The following is a 17,148-nucleotide window of genomic DNA, read 5'->3' on the forward strand; positions in this document are numbered from 1 at the left end:
AGGACTCAATTGGAGCTACTCCATGAAATGCCCGTTGGTCCAACATGCACCAAGCAGCTTGTCCTGCATAAACCAAACTGCAACAGAAACACAGAGAGCCTTGAGACAAAGGCTTGCAGGTCTGCATGTTCCCTCCTCCTTGGAAAGGAATCTGGGGACCTGAACCTCAGTGTCCAGTGCTCCCTAGCGCAGAAGCAGCCAGGCCATGGGAACTGCATGGCACAGCCGCCAGTTTTTCTCACACTGCAATGTCTTTCAGGTGATGTCCAAACACACCTATGTCTACAAGGAGGGAGTCACAGAGACACAACAGAAGCCTTTGCCTACCTAGCTCAGAGACAGGTAGGTTCTGCAAAGGATGGGGCCCTAGTTTTTGCTCCCAAAAGTTGATGTGTGAGCAGAGTGCTTATGTTCCCTTTACAGACAGTAGAAAAGCAAGCCACTAAGTTAGGCTGAAAGAGTTTGTGGTGCTAGTCAGCTTCCCAGAGGATTGTTTTAGAGGGAGGTATTTTTATATCCAGCCAGCTGGGGGGCTCCCCAAACTCCACTGGCTGCATGTATGATTGCAGACACACAGACACCTGAAAGTTCATCTGTGTAGGATGTAGCTTAGGCTAACTTGGATGATATCTGCCTATCAGAGCCAAGGTGAACATTGAGACCTACAATTTCCACTTAACTTTCCAGTCTACTCAAAAAAAAAATTCCATCCACAGCCAAAAACTTGCTCTGAGGAACCTGTAGCTTTTGGCCTATGGGTCTTGCTGACTTTTCCATCACTATTTTATTTTATACAGTCTCACTTTGAGCTGTGCATGAATGTATTTGGATTCTAGCATGCAAAACTTTTCAGAATCTCTTAAAAGGTTTTATTTGGAAGTGGAATTTATGCAAGTGTTTATTAATGATATGGCATCTTAAAGGGGTTATTTTCAGTGCTATCTTTAACTTCATTACCATTAAATTATTCCTTAAATTATTCCAAAGAGATTGTGGCCTAATGTTTTGAGCCAATTTAAAAATTCATATGAAGAGTTTGTCATAGTCCACAGTCAAGAGTACACTTAAACAGTGGAAACCGGTTAAGCAGCTTTTGAGAGACCAAGAGATATTTACTTCAGTTATGCAATATTGACACTTATCTATATTTTTCCTCCATAGAGTGATTTTGCAATCAGAACTTAAACAGGTGGAAATCAATCACAAATACCTAAATCATTTGGTAAAACACAATCCACTCAGCCCTTATTTTGCAAGTAATTATTGCCACATGCACGCAGTAAAGCTGAAAAGCTTCTAGAAATCAAGTTCAATTTGAACAGTCAATCCCAGGTGGTTTCCACTCCTAAAGAAGAACATAATAGAAAACAGCATCTTGAGAGAAACATTCATCTCCAATAATTTGGCTGTGCCCTGTAAGGTCAGCATGCAGACAGCCCAAATCTCAGGATTGTAATCCATTTCCATTATAGATGTAACACTAAAGGACAAAATCAAGGAATAATGGGCTTTCTTAATCCTTTGTGTGATCCTAGAACTGGCCATAGGAACTACTGGTGCTAGAAGTTTTTAAGTGTGGAAAGTGTGAAGAATGTAGCTAATCCATCGAAACTGTTCTAATGAATGTTGTTTATCCTCAGCCAATGCTGCACTGAATCACTGCAACGGGAAAGGAAATACAGACAACTGAATGTACACTTAGATTCATCCTTAGGTTAATGTGGTCAGAGCAAAATCTTTTAGATTCTGACCAAGAGATCAATTACTTATTATGATCAATGACCACTGAGAATATCTCTGAAATATTGTTTCAAGGTGAAATCCTTGCCCTGTGAGGTGTTTTCTTAATTAGAAGAAACTTCGACTGTGTGAACATGACTTTTGGGTTTTAAGGGATAGGTAAGGGACAATTTTGTTACTTACATGAACACTTTATTTTCCTGTCATGCATTTCTACACCTCCTGAGGTTTTGCTAAGTACTTTAAAGTTACTGTGGGATAGGGGACAATTGATATTACCACTATAAAATCTTCCCCTCAGTCCGCCACAGCATGAATCAGAAGTATAAATTGCTGTGCCTAAGTGGGTGAAGTAAGAAATAGACTGTTCCCACTGGACGGATAAGTGACTGGAAATGAGCCCAAAAATTTGTGCTTAGGAGTCTCAAAGCTGGAATAGTGCTAGAGTGGATTACCAGGGAAACCAGCAAGGAGTAGGAACCAGAGCCTAAACATCTGATTCTGTTTTCCTGGCATACATTTTGGAAAGATGCAATGTGCATAGAGAACTTGGATATACTTCACTGCCCGTGTCAATAAAGAGACTTTTTTTAATGGAGTTGCTGTTGAAAAGAATTTCTTACTGGTCTAACCTTTGATTTCTAGGTGTTCTTCTCTCTACATCCAATGACTCTAGGTAACAGAAAACAGCATCTTCCTTCTGCCTACATGAAGGCACTGGCATGGCGAAAGAGGAAGGATGAATCTCTGCAATTAAACTCCTACTCCTTATTGTCAGTGGCATAGAACCTTCTACATGTTCTCCTTTTCCCAGAGGTGGAGGTGGAATGCCCACCCACCCTACATTTCCTCTTTTGATAAACACTGCCAACATCTTTCCAAGAGGCAATTACAACAACAGTCTTCCCTTGCCATCTCCCCTTCTCCATCTTTCTACTTTCTGAAAAAACAAAGTCTTGCTGCTTTTATGCATTTTCCAAATCACTGGTACATCTTCTAAGTTTTACATTTTCAGCTGACTTTGACTTCCACCCTCAAGTTTGCTTTTTTTTCCCTACACTAGCAAGAACTGGAAATATATTCTAGAAAAATGTCTTAAAAAACAGTAATGACCCCAAGATGGCCAAGCTCAAACCTGTATATATGTATACACATGCACACAGGCAGCTTCTCTGCAAGGCCTACTATGAATGCAGAATTTGCCCTAATTTTGAGAAACTCACTCCTCCACACTCACACATACTCTAATGCACTCCTTCTTGTACCAATCCACTCTCTCCCACGCTGACATATATATTCTCTCTCTCCTTCACCGCTCTCTTTGCCTCTGAGCTAAATTACTCTACTGTGGAAATTGCCATCAGCAATTTTCACCCTTTGCTGCTCTTTAAAGGAGTTTATGCAATGGTGCAGTCATGATGCTCAATTAATTACTTGATATCTTTTCAGCAATTTCCCAACTATTTGCACTTATGTGTTACAGAACAGCAATGTCTCTCTTGCCATCTCCATGCGCTTAGGGCATGGGCTGAGCTGGATGAGGTTGAATCTTTGTGTTGATTTCTTAATCAGAATCAAATGGGTGTTTTTGGCATGATGTTGCTCACATCACAAGGTCTCTGCCCAGTTACAAAGCACCTGTATATTAACTGTATTTTATAGGAAGAAGGTTAGTTCAGAGGCTGAAGCAGTGTCCTAGGGCCTGGTGCTATCACTAAAGGGATTGATGTCCTGGTCTTTTGCTCAAGTGTGCAGCACCACCCAGCTGCTTGTTCCCATCCTCACAGCTCGTGGTGAAGACTGTGATGAGCAGGCTGAACATTCTGAGGCTGTTTCAGAGTACAGTCAGACAGGTTGTCTTAGATCCAGGTGTACCCCTTGAGGACACTGCACCATTCCCAGGTCAGGGATGTGAGAGTGGCTGTGAAGCATTTTTCTTACATGCAGGCTTGAAAGGAAGTGAGAAGGTCCCAGCTGAATTCATAGCTTGAGCTCTTGACCCCTTTTGACTTTCCCAGGTGGCCATGGGAAAAGTCTTCTAACTTTTCTGCACTTCTCAGTTATTATAAAACAGCACTTTTTCTACCTCATGAGGAAATTTTGAGGACAACAAAACCAGGAAAGACTAAGGGCACTATCACTCTAGAGCAACAAAGGATACAAGTAGCCAAGAAAATTTTTGCTTTTCATATGTTAGAATAAAAAACCAAATAAATCAGGTTAAAATGTTTACATTTGGGATGGATGAGGGAGTGTTATAAAGCTTGCTTATTACTTGTCTTCAGAGCCCTGTGATGCTGTAGAACCAGTTGGTGTTAGAATTATACAACAATCTACACAGTTTGATGGGCTGAACAAGCCACAGCAGATATTTTTTTTAAACTAGTCCTTTAAATTTATTAATTGAAAATCACAAAATACAATCAAATGCATGTTTATGAATGGGTCTAAGGGAGTCTAAGTGGAGTGACAAAGTAGATTAATCTTTATCTCACATTAAAAAGGTGAGTCCTTAATATTGATTATTCTCAGGCAATAATCTTGGTGGTTATATCTAAAAGGCTGGGCTGAAGCACTCAGTTGCTGAAGGAGGAATAGTAGGAACTCATTTCTCACCCAAGGGCATGTCAAAGGGGTGTGAATTTAAGAAAATTGTAGCTTCTTGAAAATCTAGATTAATATCTAGAGAACTCCTTGGAAAAATTTTCATTGACAGTACCTGCCCCCATGAAAATCTCAGGCTGTCAAGAAGAGCTTTTTGTTCAAGAAAAATGCTGATTTTGTGAGAAGTGATGGGAACCTTTACTCAGCTATTCTGATCTTTTAAGTAAATATTTATTTATTTTCTGCATGAAGTTATAAACTTTCTTGGGAATACAGATAATGTAGCAGGAGGAAAAGTAATTACTGTAATTTTGCCTGTGCTTTCAGAAAATAATCCATCTGATAAGCACCCCATTTACATTTTGTGAACTGCACAGTTCAGCATAGAGGCATCTCAACTAGATGCATGCAGCCCATGTTTACCAAACACTATGATTCTTTTGCTAACACAAGTATTTGTCTTGGCCTTCTCACTTTTCAAAGACCAGATGATTAAGATGTCATTGGCATTAAGCATGCCTTGCATCCATTTCTCAAGGAATGAAGTGGTCAGAGGTGGTCCGCGAGGGTTAGAAATCCTTTGAAACAAGAAAGGAGAACCACAGCTCATGAGGACAGTCAGGCACCAAACAGTTGCTCCTTCTTTTCACAGACCCAAAGTAGGTCCAAGCCCCCTCTGCATCCCTGGGACAGGGATGCTACAAGCACCTCTTTTCTGTCATCTTAGAGGTTTACTTTCAAGCAAAGAAAAACCTCTGTCCCTTTGATTTTCTGGGGATAAATGAGAAGCCTCTGAAAGAAAACCTCATTAATTCCCTGTGCTACAGATGACATCAAATAAGACATTCTTTAGGAAGTGAAGTGACAGGCTGTGGGGGAGAGGGGAATGAGAACTGACCTAGCAGCCATGCCTGCCAGGTAGCATGAGGACAGTCAGCTCCTATCAACATGAATGAGGACTGAAGGCACTCAGTACCTTGCATGATTAAGCCCAAACCTAAAGCAGCCTTTCTCATCAAAATTGCACTGCCTTCCTCCTTCCCAAAAGGCATGCTAATTTGTAAAAATTTGCTATCCTTGGCAGTTGTTTCCAACTGAGCTCTTCTGACCTCCCTTCCCACCATTCTATGGGAGAGCAAGATGTGTACACATCAGCTGAGAGATTCAGGGCACTTCAGGGGCAGTCCAGGTCTTCTTCCACTGGCCACACCACATTTTCTTTCCTGTCATCCCACCTCATTTCAACCTCAGCTGCACCTCCTTTTTCCAAGCAAAGCCTGGGAAAGGGACAGGCAGGTGTGCGTCCATCACCACTTGGTGCAGCGTTCAAGTGTGGGCTCGGGGTTTGCAGAGATACCTGTGGGATACCTGTGTCACACACTGTCCAAGAGTGAGGAGGAGAAAGGAAGGATGCCACCTGCTTGCAAGGGTCCGAGGGCTCCTCTCTTTCTCCCCTCCTGCTGTACTTTTCCTACCAAGTTTCAACCCAAGTGGAAGCTGAGCTTTGTCTTCTTATGTAGGTTTCCAGAGGAGAGGTGTTCATTTGTTCATTACACTTTATTATTTTTTGTTCAGGAATTTGTAGCTCTCAAACAGCATTCATGTGACATACAGTAATACATTTTTTTCCCACAGAATACCTTCCCCTGTGTTTTTACACTTTCTATGCTCTACAGAGGAACACACAAAATATTTCTAAGGCATCAGGCTTGTTACACAGATTTTTCCTCACTGTCTATGTGCCAAAGCATTTCACAGTGAGACTCATGAGGCTGTGTTCAGCGAAATGCAAGGAAAGCTGTTGCAGGATGACGCCACACAGTGTGAGTGGGAGAGGGAAGGAGGAGTCAGCCATCAGACCAACAACTGAAGGAGAAATTAATTAAGAGTCATAAAACATACTGCCATTCAAAACTCCCTTTCCACAGCAAGGCCATTACTGAAGTTTCTGTTGGCTTCAAAAAATGAGAATAACTGGGGAATGGTCCTGAGTATATATTTCAGCTCCTGTCCTGTGTGTCACAGTCACCCTCTTTTATTGTTTAGCTGCAAATATAGAGGAAAATATACTTGGCTCAGCAGCTCCACCTTTGATCATCTACCCCCTTCAAAGTGTATGGAGAAATAGGTGTCAGAAAAATTGAATAATGTTAACACCTGTCCAGGGCTTTCCTCACAGAGAGCCCCCCCTCCCTACTGCCCGAAATGCAGGGCAATATAACTCTGTAAAAAACACTTTGTAATTTTGGGGTTTTGTCTTGATTGCACTTGCACATAAAGAAACACACAACCCAAGTCATTATTGCTTTGAATGAATAAAATATTTAGTGCAACAAAAAACCCTAGTCACTGGATAATATAAATATATTTGCCATTAAGTAATTTCCAAACAAATGGAGCCTGAATTTGTTTAGTGGCCTTTAATCTTAGTCTTAGAACAGCTCTTGAGATACTGAGTAAACTCGAAGCTCTCTTCTTTTGCTAGATTTCACAATGAATCTCTGCTCTGCCCTGCTCCGCAAAAAGAAAAGCACCAGAAGGAAAACTCTGTAATAAAGGATAGATAATCTTCTTGTGTAAAGTGTAAAGCTGTCTTAGCGTGTACTCACAACTTCACTATCTTTGCAAGATAGTGTATCTAGAAGTCATGCCACACAAGGTAATTAGAAGTTTACAACAGGAATTTCAGCCTGTTTCTAATTCAAGTCTGTCTGTAGTACTTCAGTCTCTAAAAAGAAAACATTCTTTTTTTTACCTTTGTCTTTAGCTTGTCAAGCAGAGCAAGCATTTGAATTCAGAAAGCCGCTGCCTTTCCCCCTCATGCACTGCTTCTCTGGATTCCTAAACCTTGCAAATAAAAAGCTACAGGTTTTTTTACTTCATCTGAACAGTTCTGTAGGAAAGGATAAGGATGTTAAAATTCACAAGATAACAATTTCATATCTGAGGCCTTGAAAAAAATTCAACATGGGATCTGGAGAACAGGGAAAAGAAGGCCCTGGAGAATGATATTTCCTAAAGATTCATCTTAGCAGTTGCAATTAACTTCCTCAATACCTTTTGGATAAAAGTTATCAGATAAGAGATCAAGAGAGAGAACATGATTTAGCTCTAGCAAGTCTCGATTTACAATCCGTCTTCCCTGATCTGAGCTCATTTTGTGCAACTCCTGTGTCATGTTCCTCTCTTGCAGAAATGGAAGAAAGAGTTTAAGTCAAAATAGATAAGTGTAGAGCCCCCAGAAGGCAAAATGAAATGTCTCTTAATGGCATTTTTATGGCAGTCCCAGGATATCACTGTATCCTGCAGGGCTATTATGAGGGGAATTTCATCTCCTTTACTGGAAAAAGCTTTGGTGACATTCCGAAAAAATGCATAATGCAGCAATTTAAAATAGCTAAAATATTTGGTACAAGTTTCCTGGATTTCAACCCTGCCTGAGAAAAAAAGTATGCAGGAAGGGAAGCGCAGAAGAAAAAATGAGAGAAATAGAAATAACCCTCCCTCCCTTGCTCCTTTTGCTTTCTTCTCCCACCTCTCCCTGACTGATTTGAAATCAACATGTGGATGGAGGGGGAGGATGCTGCTGCTGAAGAGTGTTCTCTGCCAGGCTTCTCTGTGGAGAGGTCTGATTTTCATGAGCACGAACAGGAGAACTCTCCCTGATCATGTTTCCAGGACTGGATTATTAATGGCTGTATTTCCATCCCTTTAATTACTTCCTCTTCCGGTGATGTCTTTTTAAGTCTTACAGCAGCTAATGCACACCCAGTACATACTAAGTAATGAAAATGCACAGTCAAGGCACACATGCCTTGCAACTGCTGTTTATACCCAAGGATTTAAAACTAGCAACAAGGGAGGTTAATGTTATTCTTAGGAGATAGCACTCGTTGCTATGGTGAAGATCTGTCATTCACTCTTGGGAAGATGGCACCTGAGCTATGAATGTTTGATGGCACTTTTGCTTTTGAGATGAGCAGTATTAATTAGTCCAAAGTAGATTCCAACCCCTCTGATTCTGAGCAGACATCTCATGTAGGTGCTTTGTATTTGAACAGGCTCCTCTCTCCCTTCTCGGAGGGCTCAGCATGCTGGCATTGGTTGGGATTTTCAACACTTTAAGAAACAATGGAAAACTGCAAGAGTTGGTGTCAGAAGATAAAAATAGTCTCACACAAAAATCCCAAAACTACCAGGAGACTTAATTCTTTTTGTTTAATGGGTGTTACAATTTGCATCATATTCTGAGGATCCTTCAGCTTTTTAAAACACATAAAATTCCATTAGGCCTGATCTGCTGATCACAACTTCATGATCTGCACTTTCTACTAAAATTTATTTAGGCAATAATCCACAAGAAATTGGTTGTTTTCAGCAGTTTATGACTTGTTATTTAACATTTAACAGAATGGCAATTTATTTTGGTAACAACCAATACTGAGAGGTTTATTGCCATTGTAAACCATAATCAACTGTTTGTATCATTACCAGTTTTTCAAGATATAAAAATGGCCAGCTGCCTTGGAAAATTGCTTATCAGCTATAAAAATTTGCACTGAAGATTATGGATGAGGTTATTTCACCTTAAAGGTCAAAAGTCTTTAAAGAAACCTCTTCAGTGGACATTTTCAGCAGACTGGTAAAACCCAACCCCAGAAGGACAATACTGAAGAAATTCCCAGTAATTTTTTCAATAAGGAATATGAAAAAGGAAACTGTAGGAGATGGACAACACAGAAGATTGGACCTTCTTTATCACAGCATCAGGCCAGAAACTAAATCTTGTTGTCTTTATAAACATTGCAACTGTTTTGCTGAATTGTACTCTACTCATCAAATAGCTTAATCATCAAGGTTTCCCATTGATCTCTCTTACTATCAGGCAACTGGACACAGATTTCATAACTGACATGTTTAGAAAGATTCAAAATACTTTCATTTTGATTGAAATAAGTTACAAACGACAGTAAAAGTTTTACAACATTGTTATCAGTTCTTCATCTTAAACCATCTTAGAGGGCCAAATGTCAGTGAGTAGTTAACAGTGAATAATTCAAGTCCACAAATTACTTTCCATTAGTGCTCTCAAAGATATACTTACAGTCTGCAATTTCCTTTTTTTCCTACTTATTTTGCTAATATTTCTTCTTACTCCGTAGTTGCTGTAGCAGTTACTGCAGAATACTTGAGCTGACCTCTTCTATTTCCACTGTGTCAGAGATTAAGCACAGTTCATGCAAATGTTCACATAGGAATTAAACCAATTCTTTCCTCTTAACACTTGTGCCTAGCTCAAAAGTTCATTCTTCTAATCTATTTGTGCTACTAAAACTTTCACTAAGCAAAGCCACTCACAGAGAAGAAAAATAGATGAAAAACATCCATTTAAGCCTTTGAGCAGGTAAGCACAGGTTTGGGTTTGGTTTTTTAAATTTATGTTTAGTAGTATACATCCAACTCTTTAATGTTGATTGAAATTTCTGGTAGAAAGCTTTAATTCATTTTTCCCCCAGTTTTCAAACATCATGAAGCAAATTAATCCCAACTATAACTCCAGGGAATGCGAGGGTATTATGGCAGAGATTACTTTGGCACTGCAATTCTTGTTTAAAATGCTTACCTGCTCACATACACTTTTTAAACATGAAGAGTGATGGCTGCTGAATTTCATTATCCACATTCAAATGATGTGAAATATAGGAAATTCCATGGCTTGGAGCAGGTTATTAGGATTTCCAGATAAATGCAGCTGTTGCTACTCCACTTTGCTGGAAACAGAAGTGTTCTGGACCTCCACAAAGGTGTCCAACAGGCTGCTAAAGAAAAGAAAATTGAAGAGACATCTTCCTTGGATGATGTCAATCATGACCACCATGTCAATCAGCTTAGAAGCAGGAAGATTATTTCTCTTTAAAAGAAAAATCAAAATAACAACAAACACTTATTTTTTACTTATTCAAAAGCCTAAAAATAATAAATTACATGAAATAAACTGAAACTAAGTCCTCAGGAAAAAACTCCACAAACTCATATCCACTGCCTCGTCATATTCAGCCTGTCTTTCATGCTGTTAAAAATTCCCTTCAGCCCTGGGCATTGGTAGCAAAACTGCAGCAATGAGGATCAGGCAATCTTGCCTGCCAGTCAGCAGCATCAGCAATTTGCTGGTTGCAGAAAAACCAAAAATAAAAGGGGAGTATTTCATAAAGCAACAAATGTGAGGCAGCCTCATTTCTACCAGGCTGCCTTGGTATATCTACAGGCTACCAGGTATCGGATATGAAAAGCATTTATACCTGTTCAGTGCTTTTGCACAAGTGCAAGCAGGGATACAAAAGCAGGCACAAAGGTCAGTGGAAAAAGCTCTGTATTGTTCAGTTTACCATTACTGACTGAAATAACTTGCTATCAGAATCATTAGCAACCTCTGCTGGATGGACACAGCAGAGGAAAATGTGAATCACAGGGTGGCTTTTCCAGGCATGGATGAGTTATTTAATTGAAACAGTGCCTTTGTCTTTTCTGAAATAATTTTCTCCTCTACATTTTTCTGAAACACTGAGTCATTCAAAAATTTGAAGCATTTATGTTCATTCTTTTTGCTGCATTTTGGGGAATGGTATAATGTCCCCCAGCCCCTCAACTCCAGCTTTTTGGTAAGGTGTAAGTCATTACTTACTATGGCTTTTCTTCTTTGGTTTGGAATCAGAGAGTAGCCATTGGTATCATTAATGCTTTAGAGTTGTCATGTTTTCAATTTTTCAAATTGGGCAGTAAAAGCCTATGCTTCCACATTTACTAAAGACTATTGGTAACACAAGCTTGTAGGAGTAGACTCACTTTCAGGGCTGTAATGTCATTTATGAGTTCAGCATCCTCACCCAGGAACATCCAAACAAGGAGCTCACCAGGCACCAAGGACATCTTGACTCTGCTTTTTCTTGTCATCCATAGACAGGCTTTTGAAAGAGGACTTTTCACAACGTAGAACCAACTTACAAGTGCTTCCCACCTGCACTCTCAATCCAACAAAACCTGGGTCTTTTTTCAACTAAGCTTCAAGGCAGCCTGAGTAAAGAGGTCAACTTTCCCATGCGCTGGCTGCTCAGCAGCTAATGCTGAGGCAGCACAAGCTGATTTATATTCTGTAGGGTCACCTCCAGTGTTAAGCTAAAGTGTCAGACAGGTACCCATGGGGCAAATCTCTGCAGCTCTTGGAGCACTGTTAGGAGGAGAGTTCTCTTAGGAGGAGAGTTCCCTCCCTCATTAGAATTTGTTTTGTATTACGGATTTCTTTCTTCCTCACAGAATTGGAAGGACTAATTAGAAATAGTTATCACTGCTGACATTCAAAGCATTATTAGAATGGCAGCCCACTGAAAATAAATAATTCTGTTGTAGGAGATCCTGATTCTTCAGGTGTTGTTAGACTTCAATAGTGTTGCTTTTAAAGTTTTTCTCAGCTTCCAGTCCAGCAGCATGTCTTTCATGGCAAACCAATGAGACTAGAGTACAACTGATGCCCTCTGAACCGCTGGGTAGGTTGCCTTTTGGGTTGTTTCTTTTGCTTGGGTGTTTTTTTTGTTTTTTTTTTGTTTTTTTTGGTTTTTTGGTTTTTTGGGTTTTTTTGCAGGGGGGAGGGTGAGGAGGAGGAGGAAGTTGTTTAAATGAGTAGAAAAGGCCCAGGCAAGCTTCTGTGTTTCAGAACCTAAGCCTTCCTCTGTGCATTAATGTCTGCAAAGGTTTTTCATTTGCTTTGGTTATATGGATTCTGTAAGGTGCTACCTCTGGTTTTGAATTTCAGAATTGCAGAATTTCAGCTTAGTTATAGGCAGAATTTCAGCTTATTTATAGGCATAAATAAATCCGTTCATCTGGTGAGGAGAGGAGACAAGGGGAGAAGAGTTGGACTCATTGATCCTTGTGGGTCCCTTCCAACTCAGGATAGTCTACAGTTCCCTTCTATGAACCTGCAGGCCAGCCAAACCTGAAGCGCATGGAGGATGCTTGTGTGTGCCTGGCCTTAAGCAGGTCTAAAAGTGCCACTGCCAAAGGCAGCTCCACTCCAGCACCCCTGTGTGCAGCTATGCATTCACATCAGGGCAAGCCAGAGACTGTGCTGTGCAGCTGATGTCATTTCAATTCAGTGAAATTATAGCCCCATCACAAGCACTACTGCAAGAAGGAATCACATGCAAGCCACAGGAGCCTTCTGTGGCTACATGCTTTTAAGTTGGTATAAGCAGGTCAGGCTGCTGCTACATACACCCACAATCTAGTAGAGACTCTCAGTCATTTAGGAAGATGTGTGGCATTTTCATTCTGTCTTCAGACTTTGATAAAGCCAAAATAGTCTAGCTTCACACCTTTTAAACCATATTCTTTTGGGGGTGGGAGGATATGTGCTGCTGAGGGGAAGAAACTCTTTCATATGTGTGTATTTAATCCTCAGCAGCTGATGGTCCATGCAGCTTGCTAACCAGCTTCACATATGTAACTTCAGTGCTTGGCACTGAAGATAGACTCACAAGTTTGAGGAAGGGGGCAAGAAACCCCAACCCTAAATCACATTTAGAGATTCCAGGCAGATTCCAGGATCAAAATGGAAACAGGAAGAGAGATTCTAGAAGTTTAGGAGAGAAAACAATTCCTCTGTGTGTTGCTGAAAAAGGTTTGTAATGTCTACAGAAGCTTTCACTGCAGTGTAATCCTTCCTTCCAAACCCCCAAACAGTTTTCAGTAATCTTCTCTGTTCATGATTGCCTTTATATTGTCATTGACATTGTGTTGCATTAACTCAGTCTCTAATATTAGATGCAATTATGATATGTGACATTGAAATAGCACTTAAAGTAAGATTCCTCTTGAAGGAGTCACCTTAGATCTATGTCTTTGTGAGGCAGTTTATTGCTTTTGTGATTGTGCTATCAAGTATTCTTTGTATACAAGTACCAAGGTGCTAACAGCAAGATCCCAAACAGATAAAAGGAGCCAAACATTTGAGTAACTTGAATTATGATGTCTGCAGTCAGCCTTGTACTCTAGAAACACCTCCCCAGCTGTTTCTTCACCACAGTTTTGGGAAGTACTGCAATTACACTTTTTTCTTGATTTAACCTCTGGCTCCTCAGGACTATGTAGTACCTCTGCATAGTGCTAGAATTAAATCTATTAGTGCTAATAGCCCCTATGACCAGACATCAAGAAACTAGGAAATTAGATTACCCATGGATGCTGTTGGAGCCAAAGTGACTCTTGATCCCTCACTGGACATACTGGCACACTGTCACATCTAGTGAAAATTAAGAGTTGAAAACATTTTGTGGATTTACCTCAGTAATCTCTAATTTTTTTTTAGCCCCAGACTTAGAAAACTGGACCACAACCTGATCTTTTTATCTCAAACTCATATTCCAAAATTTCTGTGTCACATTGTGCCATGGGTCACACTGATTTGTGCCTTCTGTCTTGTAAGAATGCCTGCAACAGCAGCTCGTCAGTGGCAATACGTAAGTGTAACTCACTGGCAATTCCACTAGGAGTAAGATCCAGCAACTTCACAGTTAAAATCATGACAGCAATAGAGTTAACAGTAAAAAGCAAATTTAGAAGGAGAAGAAAAAAAATCAACAAAAATAAGATGTGACAAGTGCTTATTTACGTAGTCATTTTTCAGGAGCTGAGCTGCACTTCAATACATAAAAGCATTGTACCTTTAGTAAAACCTTCCTCCTGAATAGCTAATAAGTTATATTTAAGTGCTTTCTCCAATGAACTGACTTACTTTAGTTACTGTGAAATCATTTTTATTATCCTTCTGCCCAAAAAAGTTGGAGGTAGCTAAAATCATTTTGGTGCACCTCCTGCAAGACCATGAATTATTGAAGACAGGAGCTAGAGTGGTTGCATGAAGAAAAAGACAGATAGTGAGGGCACTTTCACAGTTATTGAGAAGATGGCTTGAAGGGAAGGCAGGATATGTGGAAATACCTGCAGGATTTTATCTTAATGATAGCAATGATGGAAAAGACCAAAGCCAACTCACCTAACATTGAAATATTTAATTGTGTAATAACAAGGTAGGGAGATGCCAACTGAGAACATAAGGAAGTTGCAGACATTGCTTTGTGGTGCAGCTCCTGGATCCCAGCTTGCTCTGGGATTGCCAGGTATTTAGGGCCCTGCTGAAAGGGTATCCACATGCTGTTGAGAGTGATGGGGACTGGTGGTTAAATAACACACCGGGATCAGAAGAAACATAACATCAGAGCTTGCAAAGGACTTTTTTATCTCAAATGGGAATCACACTGCTTCTCCCCCAGCTGCAAGTAAAATAAACCTAACTGGGAAAAACTGGGAATCTGGCAGTCCTCCACTTAATTCAAGAAACCTGACCTGCTGTCAGTAACTCAGCACTCAGATCTTTAAGCCTGTCTTAGGTGATCAATTTGTTCCCTGCAGTGGTTCCTTCCACAGAAATTCCCACTGATGCCAGTGTGGGAAGTACAAAACAATTACGGGCTGGCCCACTGGTGAACACGGTAATCAGGTGTGGATGATTTCGGGAGGTACTTCTGTCTGTTCACAGCCCTGGTAGTTTTACAAGGCAGAACATCTTTGCTCCTGGCCCAGTAGAGACTAGAAAGCTCCCTACCACCCAGTATTAAGAACAAAGGACTGACAGAACCAGCAGCACCAAGACTGGACCCAGAGTCCCCTGAAGTGCTGGCTCCAGGACACCAACAGAGTGGTATTAAAATACATATATTTTGTTTTGTGAAGCTCTCAATACTATTTTAAATATGATTCTAAGTTCAGCTGTACTTTAGAATTTATAAAAAGCGAGCAAACAAAAGCCATGCATAGAACTACTGCAGGGTATTTCCCTGAATGTGGCTCCTTTGTTATCATAGCCCTGACATCTGTCCTTCCCACTGGATCTCATTGCATAGGACAATTCAGGTAGGGAGGGACTTCAGGAAGTCCTTGGTCTTACCTGCTGCTCAAAGCAAGGCCACATGCAGGGTCAGAACTGTGGATCTTGAAATACTCCCAAGGAAGGATAATGCACAGCCTCTCTGGGCAACCTGTGGCACTGCTGGATTGCAGGGTAAAACACTACTATGTCCAACTTCTCTTTTCAACTTCAAGTCCTTTTTTCTCAACCTCCCACCATGCATGACTGTGGAGAGCCTGGACCCATGTTCTTTATGACCTTATGATGCTGAGGGCTGTTCTGAGGTCTCCCAGCAGCACTTTCCTTCTTCAGGGTGAACAAGGCCTACACCCTCAGCCCCTCCTCACAGGGCAAGTGCTCCAGCCCCCCAACACTGGGGTGGCCTTTGCTGGACCTGCTGTGGTTGGCCAATGTCCATCCTATTCAGAGGTCTCCAGATTGGATGCCATAGCATGGTGTGGCTGGCTGAGAAGAGCTGGTGACCGAGCTCCCGTTCACACAGCTGGGAGGCTGCTGTCCCTCTCTGCTGCCAGGATATGCAACCAGCTCTTGTTCTTGCTGTGCTCTAGGCCCCTTGCAGCAGAATTGCTCCCCAGTCCCTAGAACTTCAAGGGGCACTTCCTTCCCAGGCACCTGACTCTGCACACACCCTCTGGAATTTCATGAAGGGTTCCAGCCACCCTGTTCCTGCAGCCTCTCCAGGTCCCCCTGAATGTGAGCTCTTCCCTCCAGTGTAGACTGGTTCACATAATTTGGCATCATTGGTAAACTTGATGAGACAGAGCTGAGTCTCCTTCTCCAGGTCACAGAGAAGTCTGTTGAACAGGAAACAACCCAGGACAAACCAGCCTTTCCACAGAGTAAGCCCCTTAACCACTTCCATCTCCCAGTCATGCCAACAACTTATCTATTTATTGAGTTCTTCACTAGAATTTTGTTTATGCTTCTTTCATTATATTACAGAATGGTTTAGGTTGAAAGGGTCATCAAAGATCCTTTAGTCCAACCCCCCTGCCATGGTCTAAGTTTGGTTTCCACCAGACCAGGTTGGTCAGGACCCAGTCTAGCCTGGTCTTGAGCAATTCCAGGGATGGGGCATCCACAACCACTCTCAACAACCTGTACCAGTGCCTCACTTACCCCCATAGTGAAGAATTTCTTCCTAACATTGTATTACTCAAATTGCATTCACTGGAATATTTAGGACCTCAACTGTTCCTTGCATTACAAACTGTTCACTCATCTGCCAGATGTAAGGAATGCTCAAGTTGCTCAGAACAAATCCAACAGTCAGGAGGAATCACTGTATTCAGAACCATGCTTTATGTAATATTTACATCATACAGTAATTTTGGAGAAATTTGCCACTATTTTAAATTACAGTTTATGAGCTGCAGTATTTGCTGTATTAAAAAAAATCCAGCTAATAAACCTCTCCTTGTATAAGCTAGTATATAAATAAGGAAATTGCAATAGCACATGCTTTAATGTCATATGAAGCTGTAGAGCAATTACTCTGTGTTCCATAACTACCTCTTGAAAAATCTTAAGAATGGTAATCTGATTATGGTACCATTGTCAAAATTATATTTCTCATTCTAAGTATAGTTTTGCAATTCCCTAATAATAAAGGAAGTGGATGTATTGCTAACTAGGCTGACAATTCAAGTATTCATGAGTATCCATGGTTCATTGACCATTAACAATCAGTAAGACATCAAATGATGATTTAGAATTCCCTCTTTCCTACTCAATGCCCCCAGAGTAAAATACAAAAGCATATTTTAAATGTAGCTTAAATTTTAATCATTTTCAAACAGAAAACATTATTTGGGCAACATCCC

The sequence above is a fragment of the Ammospiza nelsoni genome, chromosome 2, assembly GCF_027579445.1.
Source record: "Ammospiza nelsoni isolate bAmmNel1 chromosome 2, bAmmNel1.pri, whole genome shotgun sequence".
Taxonomy (NCBI): Eukaryota; Metazoa; Chordata; class Aves; order Passeriformes; family Passerellidae; genus Ammospiza; species Ammospiza nelsoni.